General features: G+C 37.1%; 1 pseudogene across 1 annotated transcript; it reads right to left on the bottom strand.

Annotated features, from left to right (window-relative positions):
- Positions 1-454: 454 nt before the first annotated feature.
- LOC309858524 (heat shock cognate 71 kDa protein pseudogene) lies at positions 455-2,361 on the bottom strand (annotated as a pseudogene). The gene has a single exon. The product of its transcript is annotated as a heat shock cognate 71 kDa protein pseudogene (transcript).
- Positions 2,362-27,202: the final 24,841 nt, after the last annotated feature.

Here is a 27,202-nt window from a genome sequence, read left to right as displayed (position 1 = left end):
TATATAATACATCTATTGTTGATAATGCTTATAAATACATCAGGGTGCATGGGCCTCTTTGAATCAGTATTTTTGTACCATTTTTGTAGGTACCTAGTAGTGCAATTGCCAGGTCACAGGGTAGTACTATTTTTCAATTTTGAGGAACCTCCATATTGTTTTGTAGAGTGGCTGCACCAGGTTGCATTCCCACCAACAGTGTAAGAGGGCTCCCTTTTCTTTTTTTCCCCAATTTTAAATACAGCTTTATTCAAGACATCGCATTTTCCACTTAACAATATCATGCTTACAAAATGTAATGTTTATTTTCTTTCCCTGTGCACATGTTCCATATTCAAGTATCAAGAATGCCCTGTTTGTTTGCTTCAATGTTAAAACTGCCATGGAATTTTTACAAATTTGGGTACTTCAAATATTTTGTATGGAACAATGTTAGACCTATTCTCAGATTGGCTTAATCAACCTCTTTGATGGTGGGCCCAGAGGAGGCAACCCCAGAAAGAAGAGCTTCAACACTTGGGAAGCCTCCATGCATTCTTCCTGGCATGCCCCCTGCACTCTGGTACAGCTTGGTGATAATGGGGTTGCAGACTCTGGTGTTCAAATTCTTCTTCTCTGCAGTCTGCTACTTACCAAGTCAGTTGATGATTTCATTGCGCTTGTCAAGAATCTTCTGTTTGTCCTCATCATTGATCTTGCCCAGAAGTTTTTCATCTTTAACAGCTGCTTTCATGTCCAATGCATAAGACTCAAGTGAATTCTTGGAAGGCAACTTGTCTCACTGTTTCTCTTCATCAGCTTTGTACTTCTCAGCTTCCTGGACCATGAATGAGCTCAATGTCTTCCTTGTTCAAGCAACCCTTATCATTAGTGATGGTAATCTTGTTCTCTTTTCCAGTGCTCTTATCTATAGCAAAGACATCGAAGATACCATTAGCATCAATAGCAAAAGTGACTTCAATCTGAGGAAACCATGAAGGGCAGGAGGTATGCCTGCCAGCTCAAACTTGCTGAATAGTTTGTTATCCTTGGTCATGGCATGCTCACCTTCATACACCTGAATAAGCATACCAGGCTTATTGTTGGAGTAGGTAGTGAAGGTTTGTGTCTTGTAGGAATGGCAGTATTATGATTGATGAGAATAGTCATGACTCCTCCAGCAGTTTCAATGCCAAGAGAAGGTGGAGAGACATCCAACAGAAGCAAATCTTGAACATTTTTATATGTGCCTCCAGAAAGGATGGCTGCCTGGACAGCTGCACCATAAGCAACAGCCCCATCAGGCTTGATGCCCTTATTCAGTTATTTTCCATTGAAGACATCTTATAGAAGTTTCTGAATCTTGGGGATATGGGTAGAACTACCCTCTAGGACAATATCATGGATCTGAGACTTATCTAGCTTGACATCCTAAATGGCTTTCTTTATAGGGTCCAGGGTGACACGGAATAAGTCAGTATTTAATTTTTCAAACCAGGCGCAAGTAATAGAGGTATAGAAGTCAATTCATTTGTATAGAGAATCAATCTCAATGCTGGTCTGCATGCTGGGGGACTTGTATGTTCACAAGCAGTAGCGAGACAATGAACTGCCTTCTTGTTTTCACTGATGTCCTTCTTATGTTTGCTTTTAAACTTTGTAATAAAATGGTTGGTCATTTGGTTGTCAAGTTCTCCACATAAGTAGGTGTCTCCAGCTGTGGACTTAACCTCAAAGATAGTATCTTTTAGTAAGGATTAACACATCAAAAGTGCCACCTCCTAAGTCAAAGATAAGCACAGTCCTTTCAGCTCCAACCTTTCCATCTAAGCCATTAGCAATAGCAGCACCAGTTGGCTCATTGATGATTCAAAATATATTGAGACCAACAATAGTTACAGCATATTTTTTAGCCTGATGCTGAGAGTCATTGAAGTATGCAGGTACTGTCTGACAACTGCATTGGTAACCATCTTCCCAATGTAAGCCTCTGCGATTTCCTTCATTTTTGTCAAAATTATAGAGGACACCTCCTCTGCATAGAAGCTTTTTTCTCTCTCTTGTATTCTAGTTGAACCTGGGGCCTGCCAACATCATTCACCACCATGAAGGGACAATGCTTCATATCAGACTAGAGAATAGCATCATCAAATCTATGTCCAATCAGGAGTTTGGCATCAAAAATTATGTTGGTGGGGTTCATCACAATTTCATTCTTTGGAGCATCACTGATCAATCGTTTGGTGCTGGTGAAGGCAACATAAATTGGGGTGGTTCCATTTCCCTGATCATTGGCAATATTTCCACTTTCCCATACTGGAAGACAGCCACTCAAGAGTAGGTGATGATGAGATCAATGCCAACTGCAGGTCCTTCAGACATGGTTGCTTCTGTGTGGGCCTGGCTGAGCTTCAGAAGAAAACAGCTGTCTGGAGATACAATCCCACGTTTAATGAAACCCAAGTGTCCCCCTTTATCTGCATTCTCATCAACATCTATTTACTGTGTTGTTAATTTTACGATCTTGACATCTGTGTGTTGATATCCCACTGAGGTTTTGATTTGTATTTCCACGATGATGAGTGATGTTGAGCATCTTTTCATATGTTTGCTGGCCATCTGGATGTATTCTTTGGAAAAATGTCCATTCATGTCTTCTGCCTATTTCTTAAATGAATTATGTATTTTGTGGGTGTCGAATTTAATAAATTCCTTTTTAAAAAAGATTTTATTTATTTATTTGACAGAGACAGACACCGTGAAAGAGGGAACACAAGCAGGGGCAGTGAGAGAGGGAGAAGCAGGCTTCCTGCAAAGCCAGGGGCCTGAATCAGGGCTCCATCCCAGGACCCTGGGATCATGACTGGAGCCAAAGGCAGAGGCTTAACAACTGAGCCACCCAGGTGCCCTGAATTTCATAAGTTCTTTATAGATATCAGATACTAACCTTTTATCAGATATGTCACTGACAAATATATTCTACTCCATAGGTTGATTTTTGGTTATGTTGATTGTTTCCTTCACTGTGCAGAAGCATTTTATCCTGAAGTCCCAATAGTTTTTTTTGTTTGTTTGTTTGTTTGTTTGTTTCCCTTGCCTCTAGAAATGTGTCTAGTAAGAAGTTGCTATGGCCAAAGTAAAAGAAGTTGTTGCTTCTTTTCTCTTCTAGAATTTTGATGGCTTCTTGTTTCATATTTTGGTCTTTCATTCATTTTAAATTTATTTTTGTTCATGGTCTAAGAAACTTTTCCAGTTTCACTCTTTTGCATGTGTCTGTCCAGTTTTCCCAACACCATTTGTTAAAGACAATTTTTTCCATTGGATATTCTTTCCTGCTTTGTCAGCAATTAGTTGGCCATATAGAGTGAGTCCATTTCTGCGTTTTCTATTCTGTTCCATTGACCTATGTGTCTGTTTTTGTGCCAGTATTATAATGTCTTAATGACTACATCTTTATAATATAGCTTGAAGTCAGAATTGTGATGCCTCTGGACTTTTTTTTTTTTTTCTCTTTTTCTTTCCCCAAGTTCCTTTGAGTATTTGGGGTCTTTACTGATTCCATACAGATTGTAGGTTGTTCTAGTTTTGTGAAAAATGCTGGTGGTATTTTGATAAGGATGGTATTAAATTTGTAGATTGTTTTGGGTAGTATAGATATTTTAACAATATTTGTTCTTCCAGTGCATGGGCATGGAAGGTTTTTCCATTTCTTTCTGTCTTCTTCAATTTATTTCAAAAGTGTTTTCAGAATACAGATCTTTTACCTCTCTAGTTAGGTGTATTCTTAGGTATTTAATGGCTTTTGGTACAATTGTAAATGGGATCAATCCCTTGATCTCCCTATCTCTGCTGCTTCATTATTTGTGTACAGAATTTCAACATTGTTTTGTATCCTGTGACTTTGTTGATTTCATATAACAGTCCTAGAAAATTTTGGTAGAGTTTTTCATGTTTTATACATAGATTATCAAGGCATTGGCAAATAGTGAAAATTTGGCCTTTTCCTTGCCAATTTGGGTGTCTTTTATTTCTTTTCATTGTCTGATTACTGAGGTGAGGACATCCAGTAATAGGTTAAATAACAGTGATGTCAGTGGATGTCCCTGTGTTATTCTTGACTGTAGAGGAAAAGCTCTCAATTTTCCCTTTTGAGGTTGATATTAGCTATGGGGCATTCATATATGGCCTTCATGCTGTTGAGGTATGTTCCTTCTATCCCTACTGTGTTGAGGGTTTTTATCAAGAAAATATGTTGTATTTGTTTTGGTAGTATAAATTCTTTAAGATTTTATGTATTTTTTGATGAGAGAGAGAGAGAGAACACGCAGGCAGAGGAGCAAACAGAGGGAGATGAAGGCTCCCTGTTGTGCAGAAAGCCTGATGTGGGGCTTGATCCCAGAACCCTGAGATCATGACCTGAACTGAAGGCAGGCACTTAACCAACTGAGCCACCCAAGCGCCCCTTGGTAGTACCTTGTTGAGAAGTTTTTTATCGGTATTCATAAGGGATATTGCCTTGTAATTCTCCTTTTATGGGAGTCTTTTTGTGGTTTTGTGATTAAGGTCATACTGGCCTTGTAAAATGAGTTTGGAAATTTTCCTCCCATTTCTATTTTTTTTTATTAATTTATTTATTTTCAGCATAACAGTGTTCATTATTTTTGCACCACACCCAGTGCTCCATGCAATCCATGCCCTCTATAATACCCACCACCTGGTTCCCCCAACCTCTCACGCCCCTACCACTTGAAACCCCTCAGATTGTTTTTCAGAGTCTGTAGTCTATGATTATTCACCTCCCCTTCCAATTTACCCCAACTCCCTTCTTCTCTCTAACTCCCCATGTTTTCCATGCTATTTGTTATGCTCCACAAATAAGTGAAACCATATGATAATTGACTCTCTCTGCTTGACTCATTTCACTCAGCATAATCTCTTCCAGTCCCGTCCATGTTGCTACAAAAGTTGGGTATTCGTCCTTTCTGATGGAGGCACAATACTCCGTAATGTATATGTGCCACATCTTCCTTATCCATTCGTCCATTGAAGGGCATCTTGGTTCTTTCCATAGTTTGGCAACCATGGCCATTGCTGCTATAAACATTGGGGTACAGATGGCCCTTCTTTTCACTATATCTGTATCTTTGGGGTAAATACCCACGAGTGCAATGGCAGGGTCATAGGGAAGTTCTATTTTTTATTTTTTGAGGAATATCTACACTGTTCTCCAAAGAGGCTGCACTAACTTGCATTCCCACCAACAATGGAAGAGGGTTCCCCTTTCTCCACATCCCCTCCAACACACGTTGTTTCCTGTCTTGTTAATTTTGGCCATTCTAACTGGTATAACGTGATATCTCAATGTGGTTTTAATTTGAATCTCCCTGAAGGCTAGTGATGATGAACACTTTTTCATGTATCTGATAGCCATTTGTATGTCTTGATTGGAGAAGTGTCTATTCATATCTTCTGCCCATTTTTTATATGATTGTCTGTTTTCTGTCTGTTCAGTTTGAGGAATTCTTTATAGATCCTGGATATCAACCTTTTGTCTGTACTGTTATTTGCAAATATCTTCTCCCATTCCGTGGGTTGCCTCTTTGTTTTTTTTACTGTTTCTTTTGCTGTGCAGAAGCTTTTAATTTTGATGAAGTCCCAAAAGTTTATTTTCGCTTTTGTTTCCTTTGCCTTTGGAGACGTATCTTGAAAGCAGTTGCTGTGGCTGATATAGAAGAGGTAAAGGATCTGTACTTGAAAGAAATTGAAGAAGACACAAAAAGATGGAAGACCATTCCATGCTTTTGGATCGGAAGAATAAACATTGTTAAAATGTATATACTGCCTAGAGCAATCTATACTTTTAATGCCATTCTGATCAAAATTCCACTGGTATTCTTCAAAGAGCTAGAGCAAATAATCCTAAAATTTGTATGGATTCAGAAGAGACCCCGAATCATTAAGGAAATGTTGAAAACAAAAAATAAAACTGGGGGCATCACGTTACCTGATTTCAAGCTTTATTACAAAGCTGTGATTTCCAAGACAGCATGGTACTGGCATAAAAACAGACACATAGACCAGTGGAACAGAGTAGAGAGCCCAGATATGGACCCTCAACTCTATGGTCAATTAATCTTCGACAGGGCACCTGGGTGGCTCAGTGGGTTAAGCTGCTGCCTTCGGCTCAGGTCATGATCTCAGGGTCCTGGGATTGAGTCCCACATAGGGCTCTCTGCTCAGCAGGGAGCCTGCTTCCTCCTCTCTCTCTCTCTGCTTGCCTCTCTGCCTACTTGTGATCTCTCTCTGTCAAATAAATTAAAAAATATATTAAAAAATAAAAAAATAATTTTCGACAAAACAGGAAAAAATATACAGTGGAAAAAAGACAGTCTCTTAAATAAATGGTGCTGGGAAAACTGGACAGCTATATGTAGAAGAATAAAACTCGACCATTCTCTTACACCATACACAAAGATAAACTCAAAATGGATAAAAGACCTCAACGTGAGAGAGGAATCCATCAGAATCCTAGAGGAGAACATAGGCAGTAACCATTTTTATTTTTTAGAACAGTTTAAGAAGACTAGGTATTAACTCTTCTTTCAGTGTTTGGTGGAAATGCCCTGGGAAGCAATCTTGCCCAGGACTTTCTTTGTTGGAAGAGTTTGATTATTGATTTAATTTATCTGCTAGTTATGGGTCTGCTAAAATTTTCTATTTCCTCTTGTGTCAGTTTTGTTGGTTTGTATGTTTCTAGGAATTTATCCATTTCTTCCAAATTGTCCAAATTTTGGCATATAAGTTTTCATAATGTTCTCTTAAAACTGTTTAGATAAACAGTTGGTTGTGGTCTCTCCTCTTTCATTCTTGATTTTTACCTATTTGGGTCCTTTTTCTTTTCTTTTTGATAACTCTGGCTAGAGGTTTATTAGTTTTATTATTCTTCTTTCAAAGAACCAGCTCCCAGTTTCATTGATCTGTTCTAATGTTATGTTTGTTTGTTTGTGTTTGTGTGTTTTCTGTTGTTGTTGTTGTTGTTTCTATATGATTTATTTCTGAGCTAATCTTTATTATTTCACTTTTTCTGCTGATTTAGGCTTTATTTGCTCTTCCTTTACTAGTTCCTTCAGGTGTAAGGTTAGATTGTGTATTTGAGCTTTTCTTACCTCTTGAGGTAGGCCTATATTGCTATGTACTTCTCTCTTTAGACAGCTTTTAATGCACCACAAAGTTTGGACTACCATGTTTTTCTTTTTCTTTCCTTCAATGTACTTTTTAAAATTTATTCTTGAATTTCCTGGTTAAGCTATTCATTCTTTAGTAGGATGTACTTTAACCTCCATGTATTTGTGGTCTTTCCAAGTATTTTTTTTTTCCTTGTAGTTGACTTCAAGTTTCAAAGCACCATGGTCAGAAAAGATTCATGGTATAATCTCCATCTTTTTATACTTGTTGAGAACTGATTTGTGACTCAGTATGTGATCTGGAGAATGTTCCATATGCATTGTTTTCTTTCTGATTTTCTTCTTGGATGATCTGTTCATTGCTGTAAGTGGGATATTAAAATCCCCTACTATTATTATGTTTTTAACACTGAGTTTTTTTATGTTTGTTATTAATTAATTTATATATTGGGTGTTCTTACATGGGTGGTATGGACATTTACAATTGTTACATCTTCTTTTTGGTTATACCCCTTTATTATGATGCAATGCCTTTCTTCATCTCTTTTTTACAATCTTCAATTTAAAATCTAGTTTGTCTGATATAAGTATGGATACTTTGGCTTTCTTTTTATACTCATTAACATGATAAGTAGTTTTCTAGCCCCTTACTTTCAATCCTGAGGTGACTTTAGGTCTAAAATGTGTCTCTTGTAAGCCACATGTATTTTTTTAATCTATTTTGATACCTTATGTCCTTTGGTTGGAACATTTAGTCCATTTACATTCAGAGTGATTATCAATATATATGAATTTACTGCCATTGTATTACTACCTGTAAAGTTCTTGTTTCTCGAGATTATCTGTTCTTTCTAGTCTTTGCTGCTTTCATTTTTTTTTTCTGTTTTTTTTTGTTTGTTTGTTTGTTTGTTTGTTTGTTTCACACTCAAGGAACTCCCGTTAACATTACTTGGAGCTTTGGTTTACTGGTCACAAAATCCTTTAGTTTTTGTTTGAGAAACTCTTTATCTCTCTTTCCATCCAGAATGATAGTCTTGGTGGAGAAAGTATTCTTGGCTGACTATTTTTCCCATTCAACACATTGAATATATAATGGCACTCTATTCTGGCCTGACACGTTTCTGTGAAGAGACCTGCTACTAACCTACTTCCCTTTAGATTGGGGCTTTCTTTTCCCATGTTGCTTTGAGGAATCTTTCCTTATCTCTGTATTTTGCAAATTTTATTATGATATATTTTCGTGTTAACTGGCTTTTGTTGATTTTCCCTGCCTTCACCCTGTCCATGTCTGAGCCATATGATACCAGGCTGCACAGTGCTCTTGTGTTTTATTTCAGGCATACTGTCTGAGTTTCAAAACTCCAAAATTTAGGGACCCATCATGGCTTTGACCTGTGCTAATCCTCTGGGAAAGGGTCTCACCATATTTTGGCTGGTGCCAGTTTGTCCCAGACAAATATGCAGGGACTTGGAGTTTATGGTAAAGTGTACCAAAATGTCAGCATCCAAGTTAGCTGCCATGAAATGGTGTTTCTATTAGTATGCTAATGACTGGGGCAGATGAATGGTCCCACTCTCTCTTTTGTCCCTGAGACTTTGAGCTTTGCTATTTGTAAAAGCTTGCAGTAATCAGGCCCTCTCATTTTTCCCATCAATGTTTTTTTTCTTATACAATGTCCTGTGGCCTGCTCTCTCTCTTTCTTGCTTTCATGCTCTCCAACACCTCTCTCCCTGATCAAGGCTCCCTTTCCTCTGCAGTACCAGTGATTCTTTTCGACCCCAAATCATGTCTCCACATCTCCTATTCCATGAATGTGGTCTTTTTTCTCCCTCTAATTGTGCAGCGTGTTTTCTCAATCTTCAGAATGATTTTCTGGGTGTTCAGAGTTATTTGATATTTATCTAGCTATGTTTGAGGAGGTAAACATGGGGTCCTCCTACAACTCTACATTGTGTATATTTTTATCATGTTAAAACCACTATATAAAAGATGAAACGAATTAAGTTAAAATAAAATCTCTAAAGTTTATTTTAAATGTGTAATAGTATAGGGTGGACTTGCAGATATTAATTACAGAAAAAAATATAAATAAGAAAATGAAAACATCTATCCCAGGAACAAGAGATTACTATTGTTAATATTTAAGTATATATCCATTCATCTGTTGATGGACATCTAGGTTCTAGGTTGGCTGGGTGATAGACACTGGGGAGGGTATGTACTATGGTGAGTGCTGTGAATTGTGTAAGACTGATGATTCTCAGACCTGTACCCCTGAAACAAATAATACATTATATGTTAATTTTAAAAAAGCAAAAATAGTAACAATAAAAATATTTTAACATATACACTTTTATATAGATTAATTTATATATAAACACTGTCTTTATAATTTTTTGGTACATGTATATTTATAACCTGATTTTCTGCTTTACAGTACATCACAAGCACTTTCCTTAAGTGTATTAAAAAGCAATTTTGTTGTCCTCAGTTATTCCATTACCTAAATATACTAACATTTATTTAATCAATCCCCCATTATTGAGCCTCTAAGTTGTTGCCAATTTGAAAAAACAATTATGGAAATAATTAGTGGTGACCACCCTATGGATTAGTCTTGGACTGCCTTTCTGATTTTTTTTTTTCCTCTTAGGACAATTTCCTAGGTCTGGAGTTATTTGCTTTAAAGTAATTAGTAAACTTTGACAAATTACCTTATAGAAAAATTGTAATAATTAACACTTTGTCTTTAATTATATGGAACTTGCTATTTATGTATCCTTGTAAACCTTGAAGATTATCATGTTTTATTTCCTTTGCCAAGGTAAATAGTGAAGTTCAACCTTTTTTTTTTTTTCTATAATTTTCTTTGGTAATATGCCAATTCATGCCTTTCATCCTCTGATTTATTTGTATTAACATTATTTTTATTGACTGATAAAATCATATTTTATACTGAGAATATATATGAGGCAAGAATAGTATTAAGGACACTCAGAAGAAAATTGGGTGAAATTGCTAGATACTAAAGCAAGGGGGCAAATATCTTGTAGTAAATAACCCACTACACATTTTAAATTTCTGTGTTTCTGTTCTATAGTATCTCCACTTCTTCAGCTAAGATTAAAGTATTGCAATGTTTTATAACCTACTTTTTGATTGGGGTATTTGTACCTTATCTATACTGATTTTTCCAGATATTTTTGTGGTCTACTTCTTATCTAATCCAGTAATGCTATCACTTCTCAGTCTTTTGGATAAGATCAAGTGTAATCCAATAATTCTACATATAGAAAAGGACATGCAGAGTTCATCTAAGTACTCTCAGCATCAAAAACCAGAGGGATCAGGTTGATCCAGATGGGAACATTGAAATGCTCATTGAGTGGAATGCTTATCATAGAACATCAAGGATCCAAAAGAGGAAAATAGGTTTATAAATGGGAATTGTGAGAAACAACTGCTCTGGATTATGGATTAAGCTTACTACATAAAGCCAGTTCTCTTGTCTTTCAAGATAATAACATGTCTACTTATTAAGGGATGGTAATGATTGAGAACTAAACAGAGAGATACATTTGTAATTAAAAGTTCATATAAAATTTATGAAAACTTAAACCTTTGAGCTGAGTAGATACATTGCACCTGTTAATTCCCTGCTATTTAGAATTAACTTAATAAAATCTCCTAAGATTTTGCAAGCTGGAAAACTGAGGTTTTATGAAGTTATGCCAGTATTCTCAAGAAAGCTATGGCTATTGCAGGGGTTTGGGGTACTGGATTGTTTCTTGTATGTTTCCAAGCTTCCACTGACTCCCACTATGGGCCTAGAAAAAAAATCTGTTATTTTTTATTATTATTATGTTATGTTAGTCACAATATAGTACATCATTAGTTGTTGATGTAGTGTTCCATGTTTCATTTTGTGTGTGTGTGTGTGTGTGTATCACCCAGTGTTCCATGCAATCCATGCCCTCCTTAGTACTCATCACCATGCTCAACCATCCCCTACCCCTTCTTTAAGTGAGCATTAGAAAGGATTCTTTCTACCAGAATCATTTCAGAATGTGTTTATAGGTAAAGCTCAGATAAAGTAAGCAATCTGAACTGCAATCTAAGAGTGTTATTTGTTACTTATCTTTTTATAAATAATAAATAGGAAGGCAACTCTATTTACCTTCCAATTTAATGACTGAATGACTGATAACATAAAGGTACCAACAAACAAACAAACAAACAAACAAGCCAAAAACCTCTTATCTGATAAGAACCTTTATTTACTGTAGTAAGAACTAGTGGAGGACCAGTGTAGATTATGACTGTTAGCAATGACTCAGAGAAGGGTAAAAGCTATGTATAGCATATCACTGTAAAAACTTTATTAGGAACAGAACTAAAGACATTTACTAAGTGAATGTGTTTTTAAATAAGTCAGTCTGTAACTAGAACAATTGTGATATTCCAAGAGAACTCAGTCTGAAAAGAAGACAAACTCTATGCTGGAATTGAAAAAAAAAAATCATTGTGACAGGAAAATGATGCATGTGGAAATACTAAATATAATACTGCCATATCCTTTAGTTTCCATTTTGGCCTTTATTAGAAACCTGCAGATTGTGTTATTCAACTTGCTGAGCAGTTATAAATGTGTAACTCTCTTATGCTCCACAACTGAATTCAGTTCCAACTGGCACTGTGATTGCTCAGGATAAGATAGTAGAGATAGTGTGAGAAAAATACAAGAGGGAAAGTAAATGTGGTTGACACTTAACATGGGTTTGAACTGTATGGGTCCACTTACACATTGACTTTTTTTTCCCCAATAAATACAGCACAGTACTGTAAATGTATTTTCTCTTCCTTATTTTATTAGCACTTTCTTTTTTCTGACTACTTTTTATAAGAATATAATTTATAATGCATATAACATACAAAATATACGATAATCAACTTTTTGTTATTGATAAGGCTTCTGATCATAGTAACAGTGGGATGTTAGTAGTTAAGGTTTAGGGGATTTAATAGTTATTACCAGCTTTTTGAGTGTGCAGGAGGTCAGGACTCATAACCTCTGCATTGTTCAGGGCCAGTTGTACATACTAAAGAGCCTTTCAATCCCAACCATTTTTTTAAGAATTTTATTTATTTATTTGAGAAAGAGAGAGCACAGAGGAAGAGGGAAAGGGAGAGGTAGACTCCTTATGGAGTGGAGAGTCTGATGGGGGGGGGGGGTTCAATCCCAGGACTTTGGGATCATGACCTGAGCCAAAGGCAGATGCTTAACTGAGTCACCCTGGTTCCCCCCAACCATTTTTCACTTTAAAACATTTCAGTCAACAAAAAGCCACATTTTTAAATACAATTGATCTTTAATTTCAAATTTCTACAAAAGTAAATACATAGTTTCCTTCCAGGGACAAACTTACAAGTAAGCAGACACTGCAACTATCTAAAGAGTATGATATTAAAGGGGGAAAAGTATTTTCTTCCTCTAGGGGTTTCTCAACCTATTTTCCTATTTGATATGAAATTGAAACTTTAGGATATTTTTGACTAAGAATATAAGAGAAATATCCTTAAAGTTAACGTTTTAAAGGAAAGATTTAGATACCACAGAAATACTGAGCTAATAGTTCCTCAATTTCTTCATTTCACAAATGGAAGAACTAAATCCCAGAGACCAAAACTGAATCCCAATATGTTTCACCAAATGGACATGTTACCTGTGAGGGAAGACAACAAATGCTATAGAAAGTTCTAGCCAGTCTAAAGGACACAACACAAATTAACAATACTAGATCTCCCACAGGTTTATCTGATTAGTAAGTTTTTACATTAAAGGAGAAAAAATATATTCTTAAAGGACAAAAAGAAGGACAAACAAAAGAAAACAAAAGAGCCAAATATTGAGGAAAAGAAAAGAAAATAATCTTGATGCTAATTTAAAGATATAGAAGACATGAATAGACATTTTTTTTTTCCAAAGTAGACATATAAGACATACAGATGGCCAACAGACACATGAAAAGATGCACAACATCACTTATCATCAGGGATATACAAATAAAAACTACAATGAGGTATCACCTCACACCAGTTAGAATGAGTAAAATCAATAACACAAAAAACAATAGGTATTGGTGAGGCTAAGAAAGGAGAAACTTCTTGCACTGTTGGGAATGCAAACCGGTGCAGCCACTCTGGAAAGAAGAATGGAGGTCCATCAAAAAGTTAAAATATAACTACCCTATAATCCAGCAATCACACTACTAGGTGCGACCCAAATAATGCAAAAAATACTAATTTAAAGGTATATATACAGCCCAATGTTTATAGGAACATTATCTATAATAGCCAAATGATGGAAAGAGCCCAAATGTCCATGGAAGGATGAATGGATAAAAAAGATGTGATCTATATGTATGTATGTATCTATCTATCTATCCTCTACCTATTATCTATCTGTCATATATCTATCTATTTATCTATCATCTATTTAACGGAATAATACTCAGCCAAAAAAAGATGAAATATTGCCATTTGCAATGATGTGGATGGAGCAAGAGAGTATTATCTAAGCAAAATAAGTTAGTCAGAGAAAGACAAGTATTACATGATTTCACTCATACGTGGAATTTAAGAAAGAAAACAGATGAATATAGGGAAGAAAACAGAGACAGAGGCAAACCAAGAAATGACACTTAACTATGGAGAACTAACTGATGGTTGCCAGAGGGGAGATGGGTGGGCGGTTGGGTTAAACAGGTGATGGGGATTAAGGAGTGCACTTGTGAAGAGCACTGGGTGTTATATGTAAGTGTTGAATCACTAAATCGTATTCCTGAAACTCATATTACACTGTTGGAACACAACCCAAATCCTAGCCAATGTGACTGGGGTCATGTCGATCTTGTGAGAAAACTCCAGGGGATGGAGGGCAAAAGTCTTCCCTGGTGGGGTGGATACCCAGAATAAACATGGGAGGATCCCTGGAGTGCTTTCATGTCCTTTAGTTGGATCTGGTAAGTGTGGAGAATCCTTAACTTGCTCTTGTTATTTAAAGCTAAGAGATAATTATTGTTGTTCACTAGTTTCACTGATCCCTGGCATGTAGCCCACATCCTGCATGTTGTTCACATCTCCCAGGCAGTTCATGTCCTGCGCATAAATCTATATCCTGTTTGTAACCGGATCTTGTGTAAAAGAAGTGATTGTAAGAATTAAAGACGTCTACTGACCATCAGTTGGTAGTCTCCCCATCATTTCGGCTCTGATCACCAGGATACCCACTTGTGAAGGTGACATTGCACTTAAACATTTGTTTAAATAGGAATTTAAACAAAAACTTTAAAAAAATAAAGATGCAAAGAAAGTCTTAAGGTACTTTGTATAGGATTTTCAGTAGTTTCCCTATTTTGAATTCATAATTCATTCATTCTCTTCAATTAGCTTTTCTTTTTGGCCACCTTCATCAGGTTGTCAAGTTCGTACCTTGATTATTTACATTTGCTTATTATCTAAAAGCATGAAAAACACACACAAAAAAATGAAAAAAAGTACATTTTCCCAAGGGTTTTGATGGGTCAAGTTAGGGTCAATGTTTTCAGCATTTACTCTGAATGCCCTTGATTCTATGAAATTAAGTAAAAGCTCTAATATGACTAGTGAGTTATGACTCACTAGAAATGTTATTTATAAGTCCCCAGAAGACATAGATCAAAGGAAAATAAAAATACATCCTATATTTGATTTAATGATGCTTTGAACTAAAGGAAAAGGAACATATGTCCAAATCTTTATTCATTGATTATTCAAGTGCAGTTTAAAGATAACCTGCTGTACCTTAACACGAATCTACAGCCTAATATACAATATATAACAGAAACTTCTTATTTATAATAAATATATTTATATACCTTCAAACACATTCTATGTTACTAAGCCTAATTTTGTGTGCTGTGGTTATAGCGTTAACAGTGTTTTATTCTTCTTCTCTCGGGGAGATATTTGCTTTCTTCTATTCAGTTCTGAGGACACTTTAGCAGAAGCTTACATTATTTCTCTGTCTAGTAGCAGCTAGAGTCTCTCTTTCAGGCTATATATATATATTTTTCACAGTACTATTTATTGAGCTGCCTTAGTTCATTTTTCCCACTCTCACCTCCTTTTATACAAAGTCTGGAAGACTGTATAAAATAGATGCCATTTATTTTGTCTAGTCCAGGAACTTCTGCTATTACTTCTTTTCAGTCAACCCTTAAATTCATGACCCTCAACTGTAGTATCAATTGCAGATTCATGTTTCCATATGCAAGATTCATATCTCCAACTGGATATCCCCCTTGTTCTTTCAACATACATCCTCCTTATACCATAATTCCTGCCTTTCCTTTTTCTATTGACAGTGTAGGCTCTTTCCCAGTCACTCAGGCTTGAGCCTTTCAGTCATCCCAGACACCTTTCTCCCCCTGGCCCTTCACATGAAATCAATTTCCATCTGTTCTTGATTATAATTCCTCAATATCTTTTGAATCTGTCACCTCCTCTCTTTTTTCACCGCCAACACTTTGGTTAATGCTCTCGTTGCTTTACATCTTGTATTATTGAAAGAGACTCCTAATTGGTTTCTTATCACTTAGCCCACTTTACTCCAGTGTATGCTATACACACTGTTAGAAAAGTCTTCCTTAAGCCAACTCTGACCAAGTTGCCAACCATCATGCTCAAAAACTTCTGCCATTGTCAGTGTCAGGGGAGAGGACCTCTCTTTGCTCTATGTTCCTTCTAGCTGGACTTATAATAAAATTGGTGTGAGACTTATTAACAGAAGAAAATCAATTTTAATATATTTGTGTCTGTACGGGGAATCCACACAGACCTGAAATCCGAAAGATAATGAGGCAACATGAAGCTTATATGAGCTAAGGAAAGGAGTAGGGGAGAAAACTCATTAACAAGAAGGTGAAAGATGTTTAGAAAAACAAGATGGTTATATTATGCAGATGAGTTCCTTCAAAAAGGGTATTCTTTTAATATTTTCTCTGTAGTAGGCTCTACTTTTCTTTCTTTGTTTTTTTAAATTTATTTTCAGCATAATAGTATTCATTATTTTTGCACCACACCCAGTACTATATGCAATCCGTGCCCTCTATAATACCCACCACCTGGTACCCCAACCTCCCACACCCCCACCACTTCAAACCCCTCAGATTGTTTTTCAGAGTCCAGAGTCTTATGGTTCACCTCCCCTTCCAATTTCCCCCAACTCCCTTCTCCTCTCTAACTCCCCATGTCCTCCATGCTATTTGTTATGCTCCACAAGTAAGTGAAACCATATGACAATTGACTCTCTCTGTTTGACTTATTTCACCCAGCATGATCTCTTCCAGTCCCATCCATGTTACTGCAAGAGCTGGGTATTCATCCTTTCTGATGGAGGCATAATACTCCATAGGGTATATGGACCACATCTTTCTTATCCATTCGTCCATTGAAGGGCATCTTGGTTCTTTCCACAGTTTGGAGACTGTGACCATTGCTGCTATAAACATTGGGGTACAGATGGCCCTTCTTTTCACTACATCTGTATCTTTGGGATAAAAACCCAGTAGTGCAATGACAGGGTCATAGGGAAGTTCTATTTTTAATTTCTTGAGGACTCTCCACACTGTTCTCCAAAGAAGCTGCACCAACTTGCATTCCGACCAACAGTGGAAGAGGGGTCCCCTTTCTCCACATCCCTTCGAACACATGTTGTTTCCTGTCTTGTTAATTTTGGCCATTCTAACTGGTGTAAGCTGATATCTCAATGTAGTTTTAATTTGAATCTCCCTGAGGGCTAACCATTGGCCACAAATAATCAAAAATAAAAGAGAGAAAGCCCAAATTAATAAAATTATGAATGAAAATGGAGAGATCACAACTAACACCAAGGAAGTAGAAACAATCATCAGAAGTTATTATCAACAGTTATATGCCAATAAACTAAGAAGCCTAGATGAAATGGATGCATTCCTGGAAAACTAAAAACTCCCAAAATTGAACCAGGAATAAATTGACAACCTGAATAGACCAATATCTAGTAACAAGATTGAAGCAGTGATCAAAAACCTCCCAAAACACAAGAGCCCAGGACCTAACAGATTCCCTGGGGAATTCTACCAAACTTTCAAAGAAGAAATAACACCAATTCTCCTAAAGCTGTTTCAAAAAATTAAAGCAGAAGAAAACTTCCAGACACTTTCTATGAAGCCAGCATTACCCTGATCCCCAAACTAGGCAAAGACCTTACCAAAAAGGAGAATTTCAGACCAATATCACTGAGGAATATGGATGCTACGATTCTCAACAAGATCCTAGCAAACAGGATCCAACAGCACATTAAAAAGATTATCCACCATGACCAGGTGGGATTCATGCCTGGGCTACAAGGATGGTTCAACATTTGCAAATCAATCAATGTGATAGAACAAATTAATATTAGAAGAGAGAAGAACCACACGGTCCTCTCAATCGATGCAGAAAAAACATTTGACAAAATCCAGCATCCATTCTTGATTAAAAAGCTTCAAAGTATAGGGATAGAGGGAACATTCCTGAACTTTATAAAGTCTATCTATGAAAGACCCACAGCAAATATCATCCTCAATGGGAAAAAGCTTGCAGCTTTCCTGTTGAGATCAGGAACACGACAAGGATGCCCACTCTCACCACTCTTGTTCAACATAGTATTAGAAGTCCTAGCAACAGCAATCAGACAACAAAGAGAAATAAAAGGTATCCAAATTGGCGATGAAGTAGTCAAACTCTCTCTCTTCGCATAGGACATGATTGTTTATATGGAAAACCCAAAAGACTTCACCCCTAAACTACTAGAACTCATGCAGCATTTCAGCATCGTGGCAGGATACAAAGTCAATGTACAGAAATCAGTGGCTTTCTTATACACTAATAATGAAAATACAGAAATGGAAATTAGAGAATCAATTCCATTTACCATATCACCAAGAACCATGAAATACCTGGAAATAAACCTAACCAAAGAGGTAAAGGATCTGTATTCAAGGAACTACAGAACACTCATGAAAGAAATTGAAGAAGACACAAAAAGATAAAAGACCATTCCATGCTCTTGGATGGGAAGAATAAACATTGGTAAAATGTCTTTACTACCTAGAGCCATCTATACTTTTAATGCTATTCTGATGAAAATTCCACCGGTATTCTTCAAAGAGCTGGAGCAAATAATCCAAAAATTTATATGGAATCAGAAGAGACCCTGAATCGCTAAGGAAATGTTGAAAAACAAAAATAAAATGGGGGGAATCACGTTACCTGATTTCAAGCTTTACTACAAAGCTGTGATCACCAAGACAGCATGGTACTGGCATTAAAAACAGACACATAGACCAGTGTAACAGAGTAGAGAGTCCAGATATGGACCCTCAACTCTATGGGCACATAATCTTCAAAAAAACAGGAAAAAATATACAGTGAGAAAAGACAGTCTCTTCAATAAATGGTTCTGTGAAAACTGGACAGCTATATATAGAAGAATGAAACTCGACCATTCTCTTACACCATACACACAGATAAACTGAAAATGGATGAAAGACCTAAACGTGAGACAGGAATCCATCAGAATCCTAGAGGAGATCATAGGCAGTAATCTCTTCGATATCAGACACAGCAACTTCTTTCAAGATATGTCTCCAAAGGCAAAGGAAATGGAAGTGAAAATAAACTTTTGGGATTTCATCAAAATCAAAAGCTTCCACACAGCAAAGGAAACAATCAAGAAAACAAAGAGGCAACCCACAGAATGGGAGAAGATATTTGCAAATGACAGTACAGACAAAAGGTTAATATCCAGGATCTATAATGAACTCCTCAAACTCAACACACACAAAACAGACAATCATATCAAAAAATGGGCAGAAGATATGAACAGACATTTCTCCAATGAAGAAATACAAATGGCTATCAGACACATAAAAAAAATTTTTCATCATCACTAGGCTCTACTTTTCAACGTAAATTTAAGCAGTTATGGAGAGGTAGAATGCTTTTCCTGCATATGCTATGTTTTTCTTACTTTTATCTCAAAATAATCTTTTTAAAAATTTATTTATTTGACAGACAGAGATCACAAGTAGGCAGAGGCAGAGAGAGAGAGAGGGGGAAGCAGGCTCTCCGTGGAGCAGAGAGCCCAATGTGGGGCTTGATACCAGGACTCTAGGATCATGACCTGAGCTGAAGGCAGAGACTTGAACCCATTGAGCCACCCAGGTGCCCCTCAAAATAATATTTATGCAAAAGTGGCATGTTTTGGGGCAGCCTGCCCTGGCCCCCTGCACGTATTACTTACTGACTCTGGCATTTAGGTTTGTGTATGAAATGGTATTCAATTTCATCTACTATGATTCCTTTACATTCAATATATGCTCTCAATGAAACTAGACTGCTGACTTTTTGAAAATGATGTATGCTACCTTATCATCTGTTTAGTCATGTTATACTTTCTCTCTGACCTGTGTTTCTCCTCCCTTCCCCATGTATAAATACTAGTCATCCTCCAAGGTCCAGCTCAAATTGACTTCTTTCCTGAAGTTTTTTGTACCTGCCTATTAAGGCGATTCCAAAAATTGTAATTCTAAGAAAGACAGCATGGAGGAAAGGTAGATCAATACTAGGAAGTTGATGGAAACTTACTGAAACTCAATAAATTATCTCTGAGTGCCACATAGAAAAATACTCTATATGAATAATAATTCAGAGTCAAAAGATAAGAGCAAACAGGTTGGGCTTCATCAGGTATGGCCAATAGATGGTAGGCATTCCACCTGTCTTTTTCTTTTTTTCCTTGATGTTCACAGTAGATACAAGACTATCTTTTGCTCTTGTGACTCTAATCTGGGGCACAATTATTCCTAGAGCCTTTATTAGAGAATCATTAAACCAAGTAGATATCTCTGGGATGGGTATCTCTGAATTCCTGCCTACCCTTTTACATTTGAACTCCAGTTGCATTTGGGCCTTAGATCTGTCGTGGAATAGCTTGCACAATACATCATTTATGCATTTCTCTTATTTTCCCTACCAGGCTACAAGACATTTTTAGAAAGGACTATGTATCCGTCATTAGAGTCTCAGAATTTCTATATAAGAAGGAATTAAGGTGGCAATTTCATCAGAAAGATGGGAATGGGGACGCATTGTAGACTACAAAGCTGCATTTGCATATCATGTATATTATTCTACTGAGACTGAGTATATTTGTGGTGGAAGTGATGAAAGAACACCAAAACTTTCTCAAGACTCGTTTTGTCACTTGAACTTTATCTTACCCCTTATTTAGTTTTACCTACTCTGTACCAGATATTATCAGAAACTACAGCCTCTGCATATAAACCTGCCCAAATATTATTATCTCCACTATGTTACCACATGAGAACAACTGTCTTTTTTCTCCTCCTTTACTACCTTTCTTTGATTTCTTCCTCCTTCTTTCATTCTCTTTCCTTTTGTTCCTTATTTCTTTTCCTATCAGAAATAAAAGGATTCTTTGTATTTCAGGGAGCAACATGGCATAGTGGTTTGAGATAAGACAAAACTGAGCTAGTGTCCCAGCTATGTCAGTAGCCCTGTGCCTTTACACAAATGACTTGACCCCTCTACTCAACAGTATTTTTAGCTAAAGCATTGGTAATAATATTTTTGCTTTAAAATGTAGAATGCAGAAAGAGTAATCATTTGCCAAATAAAATAAGGAACCAAAGTACAAATTGTGCTTAGGTTTCCATTTTGGGTAGTGTGGATCCCTTTAACAGTTCTTTGAATTTATACATGTGGATGAGATTGATTATACCAGAAATATATTCTGTATAGAAATAATTTCTATATCTTTGGCAAAGTTTATGTGCTTTTTCAATTTCTAAAATATAATTAAATTTACCTTTTGTTCTTGAGCAAATTAAGAGCTCCTGTGCAGTGAAATGGTACAAATGCTCATTTTATTTATATTAGCATTAACAGAAAAGCTCAGCACTACCTGTTTATGATTCCAGTAATGTAAATGAATATTTTGCTATCATTCCATCAGCTGTGAAACTACAGAATTTTACCATCCTAAAGGGGCTTATCTCAATAGAGATTTAAGGATTTTTTTTTTTTGTCATTTGTACATCCTATTATCATTTACTCAAAATTTGACACTAGAATAATGTTTTATTTTTATTCATTTGTTTTGGAAGAAATATGAAATTTAGAACAGATTTTCTAGTAAAATGATGATTGGCACTTTCTTTTGGGGGGGGGGTAGTCTACATTTTACCTGCTGCTCAGGGTTAATTTAAGTAGCTAGTTACCAGTATAAAATGCTACGTGATAAAAATATTTCACTCAATAAGTATAGATGTCCTTTCTGTGGGGAGATATATATATATGCATATATGCATAGTATATACATATGGTATATGTATATACTTATATAAAAGTATAGATGTCCTTTTTGTGGGGAGATATATATATATACATATATATGTATATATATAGAGAGAGAAAAAAAATTGCTCAAACAACTAGAAGTCCAGAGACAGCAATCTTCAAGGTTGACGAAATTCAGAAGTTCTAGCTCCACATTTCTATGATTCCCTTATCTCTGCTCTCATCTGGATAGTAATGGCTACATTCTCAGATTAATATTGAAATGGATACAGCAGTTCTTGGTTTTATATCCAGTTAAGATAATGTTCAGAAATAGAGGTGCCTGGGTGGCTCAGTGGGTTAAAGCCTCTGCCTTCGGCTTGGGTTGTGGTCTCAGGGTCCTGGGATTGAGCCCTGAATCAGGCTTTCTGATCAGCAGGGAGCCTGCTTCTCTATCTCTCTCTGCCTGCCTCTCTGTCTACTTGTGATATCTCACTCCGTCAAATAAATAAATAAAATCTCTTTAAAAAAAAAAAAGATAATGTTAAGAAAGAAAACAACCCTACTTCTTGGGTTGTTTTATTTTTCTGTTTGTTTTTAAGGTGATCCAAGGTAACAAAGACATCTCATGACCTCAATCAAAGGTAGCAAGCAGATGTTGGTAAATGAAATCTTTTATAAAAAGATAACTTTGCCATCTATTATTGCTTCCACATAGAGGAAACCTATGATCCACTTTTATACACTGCTTAATATATTTTAAGGCAAATGATTTCTTCTTTATATCTAAACAATATTTAGACGTCTTTTAAGACTACATTTTCCTGGGGGGAGACAAATTGGCAGGGAAGTAGGAGGAGGCACCCTTTCAACCTATACCCTAACGTGAGCTGATTACCTTCCAAAGAACTCCAATCACCCACAAAATCAGCCTGATATCAGAATTATACACGTCTGGATCTCTACCAGAGCAGAAGATGCCAGTGGGCAGGTAAAGCGGAGTGGGAAAGTCAGACTGATATCGGAAGATAAACAAAAGGGGGAGGGAGCCACCAGAAGCGACCCGTTGGAAAGTAATATCCCAATATGAGAGCGCTCTGCATCTGGGGACCAGCATTTACTTGGAGACTGGTTGAAGGCACTCAAAAAAAAGAGCAAAGGATAGCGGGGGAGGGGGCGGAATTGTGGGAATCGGGGTGGCTAGTGACAGGGGCTAGAGACCCAGGACAGCCACCCCTGGCACAGAGCCAAAGAGTGTGGCAGAGAAACCAGGACTTGGTCCCTAAACCACCAGCGTGCATGAGAGTGCATGGCACCCGGCTCCCATGAGGGGCTGGGAGCCTCACCAGCCAACGTGGTTTTGGGTACAAGCAAAAAATCCTGAGTCCCCAGGGTCCGCGACTGGGAACCTGCTCTGCCAGCGGCCAAGGGGTGATTTATTTGGGCTTTGCAGCCAGACTGAGGCTTCTCTCTGAGAGGGAGGTCAGGGTGCAGTTTGCTTTCCTTTAAACCTACAAAAACCATCAGAAGCAGTCAAAGCGAGAGAGAAAACCAAAAGTGAACAAATATAAAAACCTCCAGAGAACAAAAGCCTGAAAAAAAAACAGTTTCCTCACAGTCCACCCCCTTGAGGGGGGCAGGAGGACTTAACTCAGAGAACATCATTGACTGAAAACCCACGTGGCAGGCCCCTCCCCCAGAAAACCAACCCGGAAAAGAAAAAAAAAAAAAAAGATGGCAAGAAAACAACCACCACTACTTCATAGGACAATTTTTATTAATAATTTGTTCCCATAATTCTGGCTCATTTTTTATATAGATAATTATTATTATTATATAGATATTTTTTTCACCTATTTACCATCACAGTGAGATGTCTAGTACATTAAATTCCATAATAAGCTTCAGACCTCAAATTTTTATTTTAAAGATTTTATTATTTATTTGACAGAGAGAGAACACAAGTAGGCAGAGAGGCAGGCAGAGAGAGAGAGAGAGAGAGGAGGAAGCAGGCTCCCTGCTGAGCACAGAGCCCAATGCAGGACTCGATCCCAGGACCCTGGGATCATGACCTGAGCGGAAGGCAGCGATTTAACCCACTGAGCCACCCAGGTGCCCCTAACCTGAACTTTTTGATACATACACCTATGTTTTCCTTTTGCATTTCTATTCTTTAAATTTCTTTTTCTTTTTAATTTTAGTTTAGTTTACTCTAGTTTATTCCTTTTTTTTTAATTTAAATTTTTATTTTTTATAAACATATATTTTTATCCCCAGGGGTACAGGTCTGTAAATCGCCAGGTTTACACACGTCACAGCAGTCACCAAATCACATACCCACCACAAGGTCCATAACCCCACCCCCTTCCCCCAACCCCCCTCCCCCCAGCAACCCTCAGTTTGTTTTGTGAGATTAAGAGTCACTTATGGTTTGTCTCCATCCCAGTCCCATCTTGTTTTATTGATTCTTCTCCTAACCACTTAAGCCCCCATGGTACATCACCACTTCCTCATATCAGGGATACCATATGATAGTTGTCTTTCTCTGCTTGACTTATTTCGCTAAGCATGATACGCTCTAGTTCCATCCATGTTGTTGCAAATGGCAAGATTTCATATCTTTTGATGGCTGCATAGTATTCCGTTGTGTATATATACCACCTCTTTTTTATCCATTCATCTGTTGAAGGACTTCTAGGTTCTTTCCATAGTTTGGCTATTGTGGACATTGCTGCTATAAACATTCGGGTGCACGTGCCCCTTCGGATCACTACGTTTGTATCTTTAGGGTAAATACCCAGTAGTGCAATTGCTGGGTCATAGGGCAGTTCTATTTTCAACATTTTGAGGAACCTCCATGCTGTTTTCCAGAGCAGTTGCACCAGCTTGCATTCCAACCAACAGTGTAGGAGGGTTCCCCTTTCTCCGCATCCTCGCCAGCATCTGTCATTTCCTGACTTGTTGATTTTAGCCATTCTGACTGGTGTGAGGTGATATCTCATTGTGGTTTTGATTTGTATTTCCCTGATGCCGAGTGATATGGAGCACTTTTTCATGTGTCTGTTGGCCATCTGGATGTCTTCTTTGCAGAAATGTCTGTTCATGTCCTCTGCCCATTTCTTGATTGGATTATTTGTTCTTTGGGTGTTGAGTTTGCTAAGTTCTTTATAGATTCTGGACACTAGTCCTTTATCTGATATGTCATTTGCAAATATCTTCTCCCATTCTGTCAGTTGTCTTTTGATTTTGTTGACTGTTTCCTTTGCTGTGCAAAAGCTTTTGATCTTGATGAAATCCCAGTACTTCATTTTTGCCCTTGCTTCCCTTGACTTTGGCGATGTTCCTAGGAAGATGTTGCTGCGGCTGAGGTCGAAGACGTTGCTGCCTGTGTTCTCCTCAAGGATTTTGATGGATTCCTTTCTCACATTGAGGTCCTTCATCCATTTTGAGTCTATTTTTGTGTGTGGTGTAAGGAAATGGTCCCATTTCATTTTTCTGCATGTGCTGTCCAATTTTCCCAACACCATTTATTGAAGAGGCTGTCTTTTTTCCATTGGAAATTCTTTCCTGCTTTGTCGAAGATTAGTTGACCGTAGAGTTGAGGGTCTATTTCTGGGCTCTATATTCTGTTCCATTGATCTATGTGTCTGTTTTTGTGCCAGTACCATGCTGTCTTGATGATGACAGCTTTGTAATAGAGCTTGAAGTCCGGAATTGTGATGCCACCAACGTTGGCTTTCTTTTTCAATATCCCTTTGGCTATTTGAGGTCTTTTCTGGTTCCATATAAATTTTAGAATTATTTGTTCCATTTCTTTGAAAAAGATGGATGGTACTTTGATAGGAATTGCATTAAATGTGTAGATTGCTTTAGGTAGCATGAACATTTTCACAATATTTATTCTTCCAATTCAGGAGCATGGAACATTTTTCCATTTCTCTGTGTCTTCCTCAATTTCTTTCATGAGTACTTTATAGGTTTCTGAGTATAGATTCTGTGCCTCTTTGGTTAGGTTTATTCCTAGGTATCTTATGGTTTTGGGTGCCATTGTAAATGGGATTGACTCCTTAATTTCTCTTTCTTCTGTCTTGTTCGTGTAGAGAAATGCAACTGATTTCTGTGCTTTGTTTTTATATCCTGACACTTTACTGAATTCCTGTACAAGTTCTAGCAGTTTTGGAGTGGAGTCTTTGGGTTTTCCACATATAGGATCATATCATCCACATATAGTCATCATAAGTTCACTTCTTCTTTGCCGATTTGGATGCCTTTAATTTCCTTTTGTTGTCAGTTTGCTGAGGCTAGGACTTCTAGTACTATGTTGAATAGCAGTGGTGATAATGGACATCCCTGCCGTGTTCCTGACCTTAGCGGAAAAGCTTTCAGTTTTTCTCCATTGAGAATGATATTTGTGGTGGGTTTTTCATAGATGGCTTTGATGATATTGAGGTATGTGCCCTCTATCCCTACACTTTGAAGTTTTTTGATCAGGAAGGGATGCTGTACTTTATCAAATGCTTTTTCAGCATCTATTGAGAGTATCCTATGGTTCTTGTTCTTTCTTTTATTGATGTGTTGTATCACATTGTCTGATTTGCTGATGTTGAACCAACCTTGCAGCCCTGGAATAAATACCACTTGGTCGTGGTGAATAATCCTTTTAATGTACTGTTGAATCATATTGGCTAGTATTTTGGTGAGAATTTTCGCATCCGTGTTCATCAAGGATATTGTTCTAAGGCTCTCTTTACTGATGGGATCCTTGTCTGGTTTTGGGATCAAGGTGATGTTGCCCTCATAAAACAAGTTTGGAAGTTTTCCTTCCATTTCTATTTTTTGGAGCTGTTTCAGGAGAATAGGAATTAGATATTCTTTAAATGTTTGGTAGAATTCCCCCGGGAAGCCGTCTGGCCCTGGGCTTTTGTTTGTTTGGAGATTTTTAATGACTGTTTCAATCTCCTTACTCGTTATGGGTCTCTTCAGGCTTTATATTTCTTCCTGGTTCAGTTGTGGTAGTTTATATGTTTCTAGGAATGCATCCATTACTTCCAGATTGTCAAATTTGTTGGCGTAGAGTTGCTCATAGTATGTTCTCATAATAGTTTGTATTTCTTTGGTGTTAGTTGTGATCTCTCCTCTTTCATTCATGATTTTATTTATTTGGGTCCTTTATCTTTTTTTTTTTTTTTTTTTTTTGTATAAGTCTGGCCAGGGGTTTATCCATTTTATTAATTATTTCAAAGAACCAGCTCCTAGTTTCGTACATTTGCTCTATTTTTTTTTCCTATTTCATTGATTTCTGCTCTGATCTTTATGATTTCTCTTCTCCTTCTGGGCTTAGGGTTTCTTTCTTGTTCTTTCTCCAGCTCCTTTAGGTGTAGGGTTAGGTTGTGTACCTGAGACCTCTCTTGTTTCTGGATAAAGGCTTGTACCGCTATATATTTTCCTCTCAGGACTGCCTTTGTTGTGTCCCACAGATTTTGAACCGTTGTATTTTCATTATCATTTGTTTCCATGATTTTTTTTCAATTCTTCTTTAATTTCCCGGTTGACCCATTCATTCTTTAGAAGGATGCTGTTTAGTCTCCATGTATTTGGGTTCTTTCCAAACTTC

Source organism: Mustela nivalis (genome assembly GCF_964662115.1).
Source record: "Mustela nivalis genome assembly, contig: HAP1_SCAFFOLD_2714, whole genome shotgun sequence".
Taxonomy (NCBI): Eukaryota; Metazoa; Chordata; class Mammalia; order Carnivora; family Mustelidae; genus Mustela; species Mustela nivalis.
Note: the sequence above shows the minus strand (reverse complement) of the source record. Positions and strands in the feature narration are given on the sequence as shown.